We start from the raw sequence: 17,762 nt of genomic DNA on the forward strand, positions 1-17,762 counted from the left end.
AACTAAGTAAAAAAAAAACTTCTATCTATGAATCACAGTCAAATAGACACTGTCTCTTTAAAGCGACTCCTCCCCTGGACAGATAGAACCAGGAAGCACCTCCCACCCAGAGCCACTCCCACCCACACGATCACTCTTCCTGAGAAAAAAAACTTAGGAGTGTCGTTGTCTTTTAGAGGGGAGGCCGAGTCAGTCTAAAGTGAACTTGATTGATCCATGTTGGCAGACTACACAATTCTTTGTGTGTAATATCTAGTTATTATGTTGAGTCAAAATACGTTTGTTGGCCAGCCGTCTGTTGGTCATCGGTGTTCGTAATCTTACATTTAGATTCAATGTTTGCTCATGCATATCTTGGGACACCTCTAGCTGATAAACCAATCAGGATACAGAAACGGGAAGTACGGACCCCAAAACTGTCAACAAGAACGGAGAATCTGACTGGAACGCTAGCTGTATTATACATCGCAACATAAGACAGTAAATACTAATTGTAATAAAACGTTCAAAACTATGTTCAATTTGTGTATTGTTTTGTTACTATATAAGATTGTATTTCGCACTGTATTAACCATAACGACGTCACAGATGAGCTTTAGATGATATTAACGTTAGATCCGACGGTCCGACCTAAATACTATTGTAATAAAACGTTCAAAACTATGTTCAACTTGTGTTTTGTTTCTTACTATAAGATTGTATTTCGCACTGTATTAAGCCATATCGACGTCAGGTGAGCTTTCTAGCCATTAGATTGTTAACGTGATATTAACGTTAGATCTACGACCACTATTTGATTCCAAGTTTTTACATACCTCACTTTGTTGGTCTCTCACGAAAGTCTCTCTGGACTGCAAATATACTGTCTCATAAATATACTCTTCCAATATATAAATATACATATAAATATATTGTTTTAGATGCTGTTGTCATTGAACCCATTGAATTACAAATGAGGGACCCTGATGTAAACAAGACAAACGTCTTTCTCTGGTCTGCATCCCATCTGCAATTGTTTTATACTTTTCTGGACTCTTTGTATCATAAACAGTACTGTATTTGCAAATCTGGTATGCCATAATTAAATGTATAGATGTAGCAGTAGGCCTACTGTATCTGTATGTCATATATGTTATGATGAATTGAAAATGGGGGACCCTGATGTAAACAAGATGAAAGTCTTTCTCTGGTCTGCATACCCTTAACAATTGTGTATTGAGCTGTACTGTATTGTACCCGTTCTGCAATCTGTTAATACAGTTTTCAATTAATGTCAGACGTCCTCTCCATAAAAAAAACGATCGAATTGCTCAGAATTTTAAATTATGTCCCCAATAGGACATAATAATATTAATATTATTCCCCAGTATGACACAATAAACACAGAATGAATGCTACCAAAGAGAATGCTATATGCAATTTGTGTATAAAGTGTGTATTAATCCTGTAACATGAGTCAAGGTCAGATCTAGCCTGGCATAGAGAACAGAATGTTGATTTTTTGATGTTCAAGTTTCTTTATTAGTTGTCATACAGAAGTACAGAATACTTTTATATAAAATGCTTCTTTCTGTTTTGCTCCAGAGATTGTGCTAGATAAAAATAGAAGTCAAGTACGTAGACAAGTGTTCAATATATACATACAATGTACAATGCAGAGTAGAAAAGTAACTGAGTTACAATACAATATACTATACAGTACAATGCAGAAATGGGATGAGGTACAATTTACAGTAAGGTGTAATGAGGTATGGGTTGTAGTGCATATTCTTTGCCAATAAATATAAAGTGTGTTTAGGTGTTCTAAAGTGGGTGCTGCAGTGAGTTGTTTGTTTAAAGTGAGTGTGTGCGTGTGGATGTGTGTGCTGTGAGTGCATTTGATGGTTGTTACATAGTGTTATTGTCATTTGTATGTGTGTAATGTGTAACTAGTACAGTGAGAAGGCATTTGGCGATTTCTTTAAACAACGTCTCCTAACAGATGAGGTGGACTTCCATGCTCCTGTAAAAAAGATGAAACTCAAAACCTTCAAGGACACAACAACATCAAGTGTTACCAAGGTGAGAGGCAAGGAGATGGCCCTGAAAGCAGACCGAGACCTCTTCGCCAGGCTTATAGTGGTGGGAACAGTCAGGAAGATTGACATCGGGGAAATGTTAGTCTACAGTCTGGGACCCTTCCCTGCAGCCATAGCGAACATGGATGGCTCTATGGTGAAAACTGATAAAGCCAAGTTAATGCACTTTCTCGAGGGATCAGTAAATCCACCCGCCACAGTTGAAGTCCCTGATGGCACAGGGGTGGAGGTGTTACCACTACAAACACTGTTCTCAATACAGGAGGAAGCAGACACCCGACTATTGCTTCACTGTGCTCATGCCTCTCAATACAGTTCCCATGTGGTGATCAGCAGTCCAGAGATTTCTTCGAGCCCCAGTCGCAATCCTGGAACTTGTATACTGCTCCTGCAAAAAAAACACAATGCATGAAGGGGCGATGCACATGCAAATCAAACAACCTACCATGTACAGACATGTGTCTGTGTTTGGACTGTCAGAACACTGTATCTTCTTTTTTTCATATATTTTATTTCTTTTTTGGAAGGCACAGGTACAGGCATACAATGCACATTGTTGGTTCCAGCTATCTATTGTTTGATAGTTTGCACCATTTAATCTAGCTGTAGAAAGCTCCATTGTTACAACATCAGCTAATAACTGTTTCCAGTGATTGAAGGGCAGAGAATGTGGAGCTTGCCATCAAAGTGCCAATTTAAAGTGCCAAGCTAAAGAATCATCATCATTAAGGAGCAGTAATTTGGGACAACAGGGAATATGTTTTTGTAATACATGTTACTGTTAAAATAAATAACATGTTATTTTCACACTTGTTATTGTGTTATAAATGTTGATTGATTGATTGATTGAAAACGTTATTAACAGATTGCAGAATGGGTACAGTACAGTACAGCTCAATACACACAATTGTTAAGGGGAGGCAGACCAGAGAAAGACGTTTGTCTTGTTTACATCAGGGCCCCCCATTTGTAATTCATAGTGACTGACAACAGCATCTAAAACAATATATTTATATTTATATATTGGAAGAGTATATGAGACAGTATATTTTGTACATGTAACGGTTGTGACCACGTAAAATTTTTAACGTCACAGGCAACAACAAAGACCGCTATTACCATAGTGTAACACACAGCAAGAATGTGAAACAAGTTACTATTATTAGTATTGGGTTAAAGTTGTTTGATTTACACTATCGTAATGTTAGATTGCTATCTGAGAAAGTTAAAATGCTAACGTTAGTAACGTTAGTCTTTGTGAGCTGGCTACAATATTTTCCAATGTGTAATCAGACGTCAAAACGGACAACATATAAACTGCTGATGACTCATAACTTCCTATCACGTTTGAATAATGCTGTAAAGTTAAGTAAAAATGCATTTCAATAGTAATAGTAATGAATTGAGAGCTTACCGAATGCAGAGCTATCCAGTACGAGTAGCAATATTTACTTCCTGGTTCCAGGGCTTGAAGAATGTCATTGGGAGAAATCAAGTCACCTGACGTTGTAACGCGTTTTGATTGGTTCCGCAGCAACGCCCCTTTTCACAAACGTAGGTAGTTTTTATCTTATCAACACATTAATTTCATAAAGATATGACCCAACAACCGTTGCCAACAAACGGAAATGTGTTATTATAGTATATTATGTAGTTCATATTACAATAACATATAGTCTGTTTAACCAGATCAATCATTTCATTAACGGAAGCCTCTAGAGACCTTCGGCCTCCCATCTATTTGTAGAATAAAATGGCGCAGCAAGGAGTTGATCTGGACCGGGACCAGTTCTGCTGTTCTATCTGTCTGGATCTACTGAAGGATCCGGTAACTATTCCCTGTGGACACAGCTACTGTATGGCCTGTATTACAGACTGCTGGGATCACGGTGATCAGAAGGGGATCTACACATGTCCCCAGTGCAGGGAGACCTTTACTCCGAGGCTTGTTCTGAAGAAAAACAACATGCTGGCTGAAGTGATAGAACAACTAATGAAGACAGGACTCCAAGCTGCTCCTCCTGATCACTGTTATGCTGGACCTGGAGACGTGGTCTGTGATTTCTGCACTGGGAGAAAGCAGAAGGCCCTCAAGTCCTGCCTGGTATGTCTGGCTTCTTACTGTGAAACTCACCTCCAGCCTCACTATCAATCTGATACCTTTAAGAAACACAAGCTGGTCAAAGCCTCCACACGGCTTCAGGAGAACATCTGCTCTCGTCATGATGAAGCTATGAAGATGTTCTGTCGTACTGATCAGCAGTGCATCTGTTATTTGTGTTCCATGGATGAACATAAAGGCCATGATACAGTCTCAGCTGCAGCAGAAAGGACGGAGAGACAGAAAGAGCTTGGCATAAGTCAGCAGAAAGTCCACCAGAGAGTCCAGGGGAGAGAGAAGCAACTCAAAGAGGCCCAACAGGCTGTTGATTCTCTCAATTGCTCTGCTGATAAAGCAGTGGAGGACGGTGAGAGAATCTTTACTGAGCTGATACGCTCCTTGGAGACGAGGCGCTCTGAGCTGAAGAAGGTCATCAGAGCCCAACAGAGGACCACAGTGACTCAGGCTGAAGAAGTGCAGAAGAGACTGGAGCAGGAGATAGCGGACCTGAGGAGGAGAGACACTGAGCTGGAGCAGCTCTCACACACAGAGGACCACATCCACTTTCTACAGAGTTACCCCCCCCCCCCTCTCCAGTCCCAGTGAGTCTACAGACTCACTCAGCATCAGTGTCCTTCCTCTCCTGTACTTTGCAGATGTGACTGAGGTTGTGTCTGAGCTGAGAGACAAACTAGGGGACGTTCTGAAAGAGCAGTGGCCCAGAATCTCAACAACAGTGAATACTGTTAATGTTTTACTGCCACCAGAGCCCAAGACCAGAGCTGACTTCTTACAATATTTCTCTCAGATCACACTGGACCCAAACACAACAAACACAAGTCTGTCTTTGTCTGAGGGGAACAGAAAAGCAACACGGATGCAGCAAGAGCAGTCATATCCTAATCACCCAGAAAGATTTATTAAATGGCGTCAGGTTCTGGGTAGAGAAGGTCTGACTGGACGCTGTTACTGGGAGGTGGAGTGGAGTGGATGGGTTTCTGTAGCAGCCTCCTACAAAGACATTAGTAGAACAGGCACTAAGGAGAACTGTGGATTTGGATACAATTCTAAATCCTGGACTTTAGATTGCACACAAAGTAATTACAGACACAATAACGAGAGCATAACAGTACCGGGCCCCCGGTCCTCCAGAATAGGAGTGTACCTGGATCACAGGGCAGGTACTCTGTCCTTCTACAGCGTCTCTGACACAATGACCCTCCTGCACAGAGTCAACACCACATTCACTCAGCCTCTCTATCCTGGACTTAGGTTTTATTCATACCTGGTTGGGGAGGCTGAGTTCTGTGAGCTGAAGTAGAGATCAGTGACATTCACAGCTCCTCTACCCAGGGTTTGGGGTTTAAATGTATCTTGAATATGCTGAGTTGTGAAAGATGAGGTAATTAGGAGTTACATTCACTCAGTCACTCTATCATTGTTCTGAGCGACACACACACACATACTGTACACTATGTTTAGCTTTGTTTCTAGTTTCTTGCCTACCGGGGTAAAGTTTGTTTGGTTGGATATTTGCATATTCACATATTTAATTCCTATCTTCAATACCTCTGTTCCTTTGCATATGGGGAAGTACAAATATTTATTTCCATACTCCGGGTAGGCTGGACCACAATATGCAACCATTGTATTTGTATTTTGTCACCTTTGGTCATTTTGAATTACTGTGGGATTTGGGTCTGTCCCTCCTCTCTCTGTTCCAGGGGGGGTTGGTAACAATGTGGGGGCCGGACCTCCATGTGGAGGTGGATTCAGCCTATAACCTTCTCCCTCACCTCTTATCTCTGGGCAGCCGGGACACTTCATACAGGACACTCTTCTATCTTCAAGGCCTTCGGTTGAACCCACAGCCAGGATGTGTGGGGCATGGGTCAGTCGTAAATGCAACTATTTAGTTTTAGAACAGAACAGACCCATCTGCGTTATCAAAAGAGCTCAAGGAGAGAGAGAGAGAGTTGTTCTTCTGGTGGCCGACTTTGAGGGAGACAGACCTAGATAGGAGCTGGTTTAGGAAGAATCACCATTCATTGAATATTGTGCATTTTGTCTTTTGTTCTTTTATTCTTACTAAATAAACGTGGACATCTAAACCCAGAAGGACCCGTGTGGATATTTGCTTGAAACTTGCCGTTTCACAGACTGAACCTCAATATAGAACTTTGAACAAAACGCAAAGGAATTGACTTGAACTCACTATTTCCATGTGCTACACGAGAAATGCAGTTAAAGCTAACATTTCCATTGTACAGTGATACAGGTATAAAGACAGTATGGTAGTAAGTCATACTGGCCAGCAGTGTAACTAAGAGTAGGTAAGATATATCTACAGATATGTAAAGAAGACTTTCGTCTAGTTTACATCAGGGTCCTCCATTTTCAATTCATTAAGACATTTATGACATACAAGACATACAAATATACAGTAGTGTAAGAAAAAGAGATAATAAAAAAATATATACATCCGAAGAGGAAGAAACTACATTGGAGGGGGTTGAGTAGGTATATAGTCTGTTTTACTCCAATATTGTACAAATGTAAACAAAACAAAAAAAAATAACATTTACAGCCAAGAATGCAAATACAATTACCTATTGTCTACTATGTCTAGTGTTAATCCTTGTATCGAGAGCTCAGTCAATCAACTACAGAATGAAAATGTATCTCCATTCTTAGGCTTTTTCTTATTTTTGGTGGTGGGGCATGTGTTTACATTTGGATCACTGATTGCTAGTGTCGGCCAATAACGAATTAACAAATTATTTTGAATGAATACATTTTAAATTAAATTCGGTGTGTAGCAATCAGTCTGATTTCCCTGAAATGAGTCGTGCTGCCTGTTATTATTCTCATTACTTCCCTCTCCTCAGCCCACTCACTCAGGTCCAGTCATAAGTGTGTGAATGGAGGGAGGTAGTCATGTCTGGCTGCTATGCCAGTGAGACAAACTTAAGCCAAGGCTTCACTAAATTGGATTCAGGAGGAGTCTCTGGGAGCTCAATCTGAGGGGAATTCTTTTTTTAAAACCCCCAAAACTCAAAAGACTAAGTTACATATGTAACAAGTGCCTTGTTGCCTTGTATAGATAATTACACCCCATCACAAAATACACTTTAATACATTCCACTAATACTCCTAAACGTTTTATTTTATTGATTTAAGTTGATTTCATTCCTTTCGTTTTGTTTTATTGCACTTTTGGGAGTTAAGGCTTTTATTTTGAAATCGACACACTTACATTTCCGGTCCTCCGGGACACGCATCTTGCCTGCTTTCCGGTGGTGAGTTAGTTCCACCTGGAGGTCCGTGGAGTGAGTACTACTCCTTATGTTCAGTGAAAGACTTCGGTCTAAAAGTTGTTAAATATTGTATGTTACATTCCTAAAACTGTGAAACGAGTTTGTAATGTAACTACTGTTGTTAATATGTACCTGTGCAGTTGTTTTGTGGGAGGTTTGACTGGGTAAAATGCACTTTAATAGCATGTAGGAAGTTTGCACACACGTGCACTGTTAACATGGAGTTAATGCAGTCACGTCTTTTCTCAACCATAGCTCGTGCTGCAGATGTCGTGTTCCTAATGCTGCTGCATATTGTTGCCTTTGTAACCTAACAGGTATGTGTGTACAGTAGCTCCCATGTGTCCGTTTTGTATTCAATTGTGTATATTTTTCCAATGTAATTGTATATTAAAATGTGTCATTCTTATGAGCCAGTTCCACCTGGAGGTCCGTGGACTCACGTGCTGCAGTGCAGATGACTATTCCTAATGCTGGTGCATTGTGTTGCATTGTAACCTAACAGGAGGGAAATAAAGTCCGTCAACAGTCATCCATGTCTGTCGTCCTTAACACAACGCCGTCAGAGAGTACACCAGAGTACACCGGTCACACGTGGTGCCGTTTGACCTCGGACAACGGACAACGCTCGCCTGTCCACCGGGGACGCTGTCTGCACGCCGCTTCTTCATTCAACTGGCTGTGCTGAGTACAACGTCGAACGTTAACGTGTGCGCATAGGATAAGCGCATATGTGATATTGGTTGTTTTTGTTTGATAATAATATGCTATTGATTGTAATTGTAAATATTATTGTAATGATACAGTAATTGGAGACGACACTAGTTGTACAAGACCATTGTATTTTTTTTCTTTTTCTTTCATCTGTTATGTATTGTGAATAGATAGCCTATGGTCTAATGTTCAAAGTTTGAGCAGTAACAAGTGTTGCTATCTAACACATGCCCACTGTAAATATAATTGGGAACTAATTTGTTTATATGGTTGGCTGGTAATGAGATATATATATATATATATATTATTTCCCCCCCCCCCCATCTGTTCTGGTAAATTGTGAATGGATAGCCATACAGTAGCCTACATGTATTCGTGTGTAGTCTAGTGTTTAAAGTCTGAGCAGTAACAAGCGGCCATTTAACACATTCACACATACTTTTCTTTTGTTTATAGCCCTCTAAAGCATTTTTATTTTTAATTCTTGAACATGTCTGAAGCAGGACCACCAGATCTGGAGATGGTGGGTATGATGCCTGTATATGGCAGGGGTCAGTCAGCTCTTATGTGTGGGAGGGGAAGACCTGTGGAACTGAGTCAGTCTACAGTTCGCCAGTCAGTGTTTGAAGCAGTGGGGCCAGTGGCCACATCTACTCCAATCACGCATGATGCAGCCCCGCAACTCGCTAGGTCAGAGGATTTAGGCAGCCTCGTCACAGACCTTGCCATACAGATAGGAGAACAAATTGCATCTACTCTGCATGCCATGCACCAGACCAGTTATCAGCCCCAGGTCCCCGCCCCTGAGCCCAAGGTCCCCGCACCCCAACCACAATGTTTTTCTGGGTGTGCAGACATGTCAAGGATGAAAGTGATAGTGCAGGCGGAGACTAAACCACCTCCGTTCTTCAGAGGTGATCGCACTGAGCCAGTCTCCATACATGAGTGGGAAGACATGATGCTAGTGTATCTGTCTAGAGCGAGTTGTAAAACCGACAGAGAATTGTGTGATCTAGTGATGGGCAGGTTGACTGGTAAAGCTAGAGACATAGTGAAGGTGTCACTGCGTAGCCGGCCTGAGTTGTCTGCCAATATGACCCCTGCAGCCGTGTTTGACATTTTAAAGCGTAACTTCAGCGAGCTGACATACTCCAGTATGCCCATGGCCGACTTCTATGCCATGGTTCCCAGGCCTAGTGAGGGAGTGATGGATTACTGGGTCCGGCTGAATAAAGCAATCGATGTTGCAGATGAGTGTCTACGTCGCCGGGGTCGGTGTGTTGATGATGCGAGCGCCGAGGTCGTGATGATGTTGATCACGCACTGCCCAGATCCCAGTCTAGCTATGTCCTTCCAGCTGAAGCCTGTGGAGCAGTGGACTGCAGCTGAGGTCCAGGAGCGTCTAGATGGTTACCAGAGAGACCAAAGGAGATCCAGTTCACGGGCACAGCAGGTTAACATCTCGGCATGCAGTCAGAGCCCCATGGCTGGTGGACCATCCCCTCCTGTCCTGTATGGTGGGGCCCAGCAGTCTTCTGTTGTTGTGCAGTCACAGCAGCCTCCCTCCTTTGGCTCTTCTCATGAACAGCTTGGTGAGCCCCACAGGGTCTTAGCCGCAGCGCAGGCCCTCAGCCCTCCTACACCCATCTTAATGACTCCTGCCCCGGCGTGTCCCCCCTCTGTAGACCCTGGCCTTCATCAGGTGGTTGACTTGTTAGACCGTGTGCTCTCACTGTGTTCGGCCTCGCTGGCCCCAGCAGTACAGGCTCAGCCTGGTCAGCCGTCTCGCTCCCACATCCAGCCAAGTAATGGGCAGACGTACCACTCACGCAACCAGGCCAGACCGAGTCAGCAGAGTTACTCGCGCAACCAGGCCAGACCGAGTCAGCAGGGTTATTCGCGCAACCAGGCCAGACCGAATCAGCAGAGTTACCTGCACAACCAGCACGACCCATGCGAAGTGTGTCAAGACAGCAGGCATAACACTTATCAACACTGTATGCTCTATCGGCTGTGCCACCGCTGTTTCCGCCCTGGTCACTATGAGGACTCATGCCCTGGCATCTCCCAGCCATCAGCATCTCCCTCCAACAGACCCGCTCAGACCCATCCTGTCAATGCTGCCCCTTTAAACTAGCCAGCCCATGCAATGAGAGGGATAGTATGGGCAAAGTGAATGAAACCCTCGAGAGAGAACCAGACTTAGAAGCCATCTATGTAAACAGCTGCAGATTACTTCCAGAAAACGAAACAGCCATCTTTGTTGGGTCACAGAGAGTGAACGGAGCTAGTGAACTGTTTTATGCTCCAGTGTTAGTCAGTGACAAGTACACATTGAGGGGGATGTTGGATTCTGGTAGTATGTCATGCACGCTCAGTGAGGAGGGTGAACAAAAGTTACAAACCGCTGGTGTTCTCCCTCGTGTCCAGCCGGCACCTGTGAATGTGGTGCTGGTTGGTTGTGGTGGCTTGACTACTCGACCAAAGTGTGTCTATGATTTGGAGATTGAAGTTTGTGGGTCAAAGTTTGTGGTTCCTACGTTGGTTGTGCCAGGTCAGAGAGACGAGTTTATAATTGGCACTAATGTAATCAAGTCCGTTCTCCAAAGGCTGAAGTCGACTGAAAAGTACTGGGAGCTTGTGTCCTGCAGAAACAGAGACCCTGAGTGTGAGAAGTTCCTTGAGCTCTTAAGCTGCACCTCCCGCTGGTCGGGCCCAGACCCGCCCGGGGTGATAGGCACAGTGAAGCTATGCCAGGCGGTTACCCTCCTCCCTCAGCAGGAGTATCTAGTGTGGGGGAAGCTACCAGCCAGTGCACATGTGTCTCCTGGGAGTACAGTCATTGTGGAGCCCACCTCAGCGAGGTCGGCCCCTCGCAACATCATAGTGGGGAGAGTGGTGACTCCCATGTGGGGCGACCGCTGGGTCCCCATGAAGGTCTTGAACCCGACACAGAGCCCCATCACACTCCGTCGTAATGCCAAACTGGCTGATGTCTCACCTTGTCTTGCTGTTGAAGATCTGTCCATCACTCAGGGCCTGTGTCAGCAGCAGTCTGGTGTCTCCAGCTCCTCCGCCTCTCCTGGCTCTTCGTTAGATGCTGAGCAGATGTTGGCCGACTGTGGACTGGAGGACGTGAACATCAAGTCATGTGATGTGTCTCCTGATGGGAAGAAGAGGCTAGCTGACCTACTGGTGACGTATCAAGATGTCTTCTCCAAGGACAAGCTGGACTGTGGAAAGGTCAAAGACTTTGTGCACCGTATCCACCTCTCGGACGACCGTCCGTTCCGCCTGCCCTTTAGGCGTGTCCCCCCAGCTGACTATCACAAACTGAGAGAGGTGTTGACTGAGATGGAGGTGAAGGGGATAATCTCCAAGTCGATGAGCGAGTATGCCTCACCTCTGGTCATGGTGTGGAAGAAGAATGGAGACCTCAGGATCTGTACGGATTTCCGCTGGCTCAACGCAAAGACCGTCAAAGATGCTCATCCGTTGCCCCATCAGTCCGACTGCCTTGCTGCCCTTGGTGGGAACGCTTTCTTTAGCACCATGGATCTGACCTCAGGGTTCTACAACGTCCCTCTCCATGTGTCTGACCGGCGGTACACTGCCTTCACAACACCACTGGGCTTGTACGAGTACAACAGACTCCCGCAAGGCCTGTGCAACAGTCCGGCATCTTTCATGCGTATGATGCTCGGCATCTTTGGAGACCTCAACTACTCCAGCCTCTTGTGCTACTTGGACGACCTGCTGGTGTTTGCGCCGTCTGAGGAGGAGGCGTTGAAGCGATTGGAGGTGGTCTTCTGCAGACTCAGAGTGAACAACCTCAAGCTCTCACAGAAGAAATGTAACTTCTTACAGAGGTCGGTCAGGTTCCTGGGTCATGTGGTCGATGCCAGTGGAGTCTCTGTCGACCAAGAGAAGGTCTCCGTCATCTCTGGCTTCCAGAGAGAGGATCTGATGGAGTCGGATGGCCGCACTCCCGCTCCGAAGAGAGTGAGATCCTTCCTCGGCATGGTGTTGTATTACCAAAATTTCATACATGGCTGCTCCAGTATAGCCAAGCCCCTCTTTGCCTTGACAGCTGGCCAGAAGAGAAAAGGGAAGACCAGTGCTGGTCGTACGAGAGCCGGTACGTTCCGGAAGCTGACTCCTGAGGACTGGACTCCCGCCTGTGAGACTGCGTTTGAGGAGCTCAAGAGGGCGCTCGTCGAATGTGTAGTGCTGGCTCACCCAGACTTTGAGAGGCCGTTCATCCTCTCCACTGACGCGTCGTTGGACGGTATTGGAGCAGTGCTCTCTCAAGTCCCTGTCGGGGAGGAAAAGGCCAGACCAATCGCCTTTGCGAGCAAGTCGCTCAGCCGCAGTCAAGCGAACTATCCTGCCCACAGACTGGAGTTCCTGGCCCTCAAATGGTCAGTGTGTGACAAATTCAGTCACTGGCTCAAGGGTCACAAGTTCACTGTGTGGACTGATAATAATCCACTCACGTACATCATGACCAAGCCTAAACTTGACGCATGCGAGCAGCGCTGGGTGTCCAAGCTGGCCCCTTACTGCTTCGACATCAAGCATGTGCCTGGGAGGCTGAATACAGTGGCCGATGCGCTGAGCAGAGATCCCTTCGTGAGGCCGCTCAGCCGGCGTCTCTTGACCGAGCCTTACTCCGCTCTTCTGGAGCAGGTGTGTGATGTGGAGAACAGGGGGGTGCAGGATATCTTCCGTCTGACATGCCAGCCCCAAGCTCTAGTGACCCCTTCTGGATGTGCGGTTGCTGATGTGTCCATGTCGGCGGATGAGACCTCCACGGTGCTTTCCTCCCAGGAAGACTGGGACTCTGCGCCAAGACACAGGGCAGTATCTATGGCGGGTCACCTGTCCACTGTTGTCACTGCCGACCACGACGCAGTCTCCTCCTTGTCGTTGGCCGATCTGCAGGCCCGCCAGCGAAAAGACGCCACCGTCTCCAGAGTCATCTTTTACGTTGAAAGGGGCCGCAGACCCTCCAGACGCGAGCGCTGCTATGAAGATCAGCCCGCCTTGAGGATGCTGAAGCAGTGGGAGAGGCTCGCTATACAGAACGGCATATTGTACAGGGTTACGAAGGACCACATGACCAGGCACAAGAGGTTCCAGTATGTTCTGCCTGAGTCCTTGAAGTCGGAGGCGCTGTCTGGAGTGCATGACTTGGCTGGTCACCAAGGTCAACCTAGAACGCTGTCTCTCGTACGTCAGCGTTTCTACTGGTATGACATGGAGAAGGATGTGCGGGGCCATGTGAGGAACTGTCCCAGATGCGTACTCAGCAAGACTCCAGAGCCGGCGGCCAGAGCCCCTCTGGAGAGCATAATAACCTCTGCACCACTGGAGCTGGTGTGCATCGACTTCTGGTCAGCTGAAGATAATAACAACAAGTCTGTGGATGTTCTGGTCATAACTGACCACTTTACAAAGCTGGCCCACGCCTTCCCCTGCAAAGACCAAACCGCGAAGAAGGTTGCTAAAAAGCTGTGGGACAACTATTTCTGTGTGTATGGCTTCCCACAGCGCCTGCATTCGGACCAAGGAGCGAACTTCCAGAGTGAGTTGATGGCGGAGCTGCTGGAGTTAGCAGGGGTCACGCAGTCCCGGACCACTCCGTATCACCCTATGGGGAATGGTGGCACTGAGAGATTCAATCGGACCCTGGGTGGAATGCTGCGCTCCCTGCCATCGGAGTCTAAGCACAGATGGCCCCAGATGGTCCAGAGCCTGACCTTCGCCTACAATTGTACACAGCATGAGACGACTGGCTTTGCCCCCTTTTACCTGATGTTCGGGAGGGTCCCGCGTCTGCCAGTTGATCTGCTGTTTAAGAATGTGCTCCAGGACGAGGTGGTCTGTGACTATGATGCCTATGTGAAGTCCCTGGCGGCCGATCTCCAGTCTGCTATGCTGTTGGCCCAGAGGCACACCTCAGTGGAACAGGGGCATCAGGCTGACCAGTACAACAAAAAGATGAAGGGCTTGCCCCTCTCGGTGGGTGATCGGGTCCTGGTGGCGAACAAGGGCGCCAGAGGGAAGCGGAAGCTGGCGGACAAATGGGAGCCGGACGTCTACACCGTCATCGCTTCCAGACCACAGTGCCACATATATCGGATCAGAGACCGGACTGGGCGGGAGAAGACAGTCCACAGAAACCTCCTGCTTCAGGTCAACTTCCTCCCCTTGGACGGGTCATTTGATGATGAGGGTCTAGCCGCGGACAGCGACACCTGTGCGCCTGGTGAAGCCTCCCTCTCAGTCATGCCTGAAGCTAGCGCCTCAGACGTGGACAGTGTGGCAGCAGAGCCTTCCATGGGAGATGGGGATCGCACCGCATCATGGGTGCAAGAGCAGTCTTCAGTGGAGAGTGAGGATGACGGGCTACGTCCGTATTCCCCCCAGGGGATGTCCCCTGCTCTGAGTGAGCTTCCAGTGGCAAGTGCCGCCAGTCCCCCACTGTTGCTTGCTCCACCGAGTTCCCCCCCTGCTGTAGTCCAGCATGATGACAGTGTTGTGTCCACACAACCAGGGCGTACTCCTGAGCTAATGAGTGTCAGTGTGCCTGGTCAGAGCCAGGGTCCACAGACCACTGAACACTACACGTCCAGGTTCGGTAGGGTCATCAAGCCAGTCTTTCGGCTGATAGAGACAATGGTCCAACTTGAGAGTATGATGGGCTTCGAGCCACAAGCCTCTATCAGACGTGTGTGAGGTTAGCTGCAGTGTTGTGTATAGCGCTTACAGCCTGATACAGTGTCCTTTGTGGTGATAAGGACAGTTTTATTTATGTGTATGTGCCCTCGTCATGGTATGGTCAAGTGTAGCTGGATGGTGTATAAGGCACCGTCGTTATCCCTGGAGGTATGGTGGGAGTTGGCCACTCCTAGTGCCCTCCTGGCCTTTTATTAGGTGACAGGTATCGTTGGATTGTTCCGCAGTGTGTGGTTCTCATAGTAAGCTTGTGACTAGTGTGACACGGGGTAGGCACAGTTTTTTTTATTCGATGTAGGTGTAATTCTGTGGGGTGAATGTAACAAGTGCCTTGTTGCCTTGTATAGATAATTACACCCCATCACAAAATACACTTTAATACATTCCACTAATACTCCTAAACGTTTTATTTTATTGATTTAAGTTGATTTCATTCCTTTCGTTTTGTTTTATTGCACTTTTGGGAGTTAAGGCTTTTATTTTGAAATCGACACACTTACATTTCCGGTCCTCCGGGACACGCATCTTGCCTGCTTTCCGGTGGTGAGTTAGTTCCACCTGGAGGTCCGTGGAGTGAGTACTACTCCTTATGTTCAGTGAAAGACTTCGGTCTAAAAGTTGTTAAATATTGTATGTTACATTCCTAAAACTGTGAAACGAGTTTGTAATGTAACTACTGTTGTTAATATGTACCTGTGCAGTTGTTTTGTGGGAGGTTTGACTGGGTAAAATGCACTTTAATAGCATGTAGGAAGTTTGCACACACGTGCACTGTTAACATGGAGTTAATGCAGTCACGTCTTTTCTCAACCATAGCTCGTGCTGCAGATGTCGTGTTCCTAATGCTGCTGCATATTGTTGCCTTTGTAACCTAACAGGTATGTGTGTACAGTAGCTCCCATGTGTCCGTTTTGTATTCAATTGTGTATATTTTTCCAATGTAATTGTATATTAAAATGTGTCATTCTTATGAGCCAGTTCCACCTGGAGGTCCGTGGACTCACGTGCTGCAGTGCAGATGACTATTCCTAATGCTGGTGCATTGTGTTGCATTGTAACCTAACAGGAGGGAAATAAAGTCCGTCAACAGTCATCCATGTCTGTCGTCCTTAACACAACGCCGTCAGAGAGTACACCAGAGTACACCGGTCACACATACATTTACTTGAAATTAACTAGTCAATAAGAATAATCTGACTGCCCTGCACTACTGATTGGTATTTTAAAGGGCTATACGGGTAACAAAAACAGGTGCACCATAACAACACCATACAGGGATGATTCCTCTCATAGATTAAAGGCAGTGGTGGAAGAAGTACACAGTTCCTTTACTTAAGTAAAAGTAGAAATACCCAGATAAATGAGTACTCTGGTCAAAGGAAAAGTCCTCCATTCAAATTCTACTTAAGTAAAAGTAGAGATGTATTTTCTATTGAATGTAGGCCTACTTAAGTATCTACACTAAAAGTACACATTCTACATGACGTTTGTGTATTCCAGTGCTTGGGAGCATTCAAGCATTGATCCATTGACCTCTACAGGTTATGTTAAAGTGGGATGTGGTCCAGATATGCTGCTCTGATTAAAGGTTATGTTAAAGTGGTATGTGGTCCAGTTATGCTGCTCTGATTAAAGGTTATGTTAAAGTGGGATGTGGTCCAGCTATGCTGCTCTGATTAAAGGTTATGTTAAAGCGGTATGTGGTCCAGCTATGCTGCTCTGATTAAAGGTTATGTTAAAGTGGGATGTGGTCCAGCTATGCTGCTCTGATTAAAGGTTATGTTAAAGCGGTATGTGGTCCAGCTATGCTGCTCTGATTAAAGGTTATGTTAAAGTGGGATGTGGTCCAGCTATGCTGCTCTGATTAAAGGTTATGTTAAAGCGGTATGTGGTCCAGCTATGCTGCTCTGATTAAAGGTTATGTTAAAGTGGGATGTGGTCCAGCTATGCTGCTCTGATTAAAGGTTATGTTAAAGCGGTATGTGGTCCAGCTATGCTGCTCTGATTAAAGGTTATGTTAAAGTGGGATGTGGTCCAGCTATGCTGCTCTGATTAAAGGTTATGTTAAAGCGGTATGTGGTCCAGTTATGCTGCTCTGATTAAAGGTTATGTTAAAGCGGTATGTGGTCCAGTTATGCTGCTCTGATGTAGTGTAATGTAGTGGAGTAAAAGTATAAAGTTCCCTAAAATGAAAATAGTCACGTCAAGTACAAGTAGCTTGAAATTGTACTCGAGTACAGTACTTGAGTCGAAATACTTAGTTACTTTCCACCACTGATTAATGTATTTTGCATGCATTGACATTCAACATACTGCGCATAATGTTGAATGGCTGCAGTGAATTGCGCAATGAAAGATTGCGGATGATTAACTTCAAACAAAGAGGCGTGCCAATGTGCCAAAAAAAGAGTTCTAAACAATAACATGTAGCCCATTTCTCTAAGGATACTGGTGTTGTACATCATTTATATCACAAGGGGGCAGACTTAACCTTTATAAGAGCCATAGGCCTTGGCTCAATCTCTCCTATAGGCTCTGAAGTGTCATCACATTTCCTTCGATCAGTCTGAGCACTTTTCCCAATGAAGGGTAATGTTGGGGGTTGGAAGTGATATGTTTGGTGTGTGTGTTTAGGTTAGAGCTAGGTAAGTCATCTCTTTAATAACCTCTGTCAATGAGTGAAGGGGAAAGCCAGGACATTATGGTCATATAGCCAGTGATATGACATGAAAATTAGGGTATTGTATACTGTATATGTGTGTATTTTTAAAGCGCTTTACAATTTGTTCCTCACATTTTACCCATTCACTC

At 45.6% G+C, this 17,762-nt stretch overlaps 1 pseudogene across 1 annotated transcript; it reads left to right on the forward strand.

Moving 5' to 3' along the window:
- Positions 1–3,831: 3,831 nt before the first annotated feature.
- On the forward strand, positions 3,832–5,500 carry LOC311236319 (E3 ubiquitin/ISG15 ligase TRIM25-like; annotated as a pseudogene). The gene has a single exon. The product of its transcript is annotated as an E3 ubiquitin/ISG15 ligase TRIM25-like (transcript).
- The last annotated feature ends 12,262 nt before the right edge of the window (positions 5,501–17,762 follow it).

This window comes from Notolepis coatsorum (genome assembly GCF_963971535.1).
Source record: "Notolepis coatsorum genome assembly, contig: SUPER_10_unloc_1, whole genome shotgun sequence".
Lineage (NCBI taxonomy): Eukaryota > Metazoa > Chordata > Actinopteri > Aulopiformes > Paralepididae > Notolepis > Notolepis coatsorum.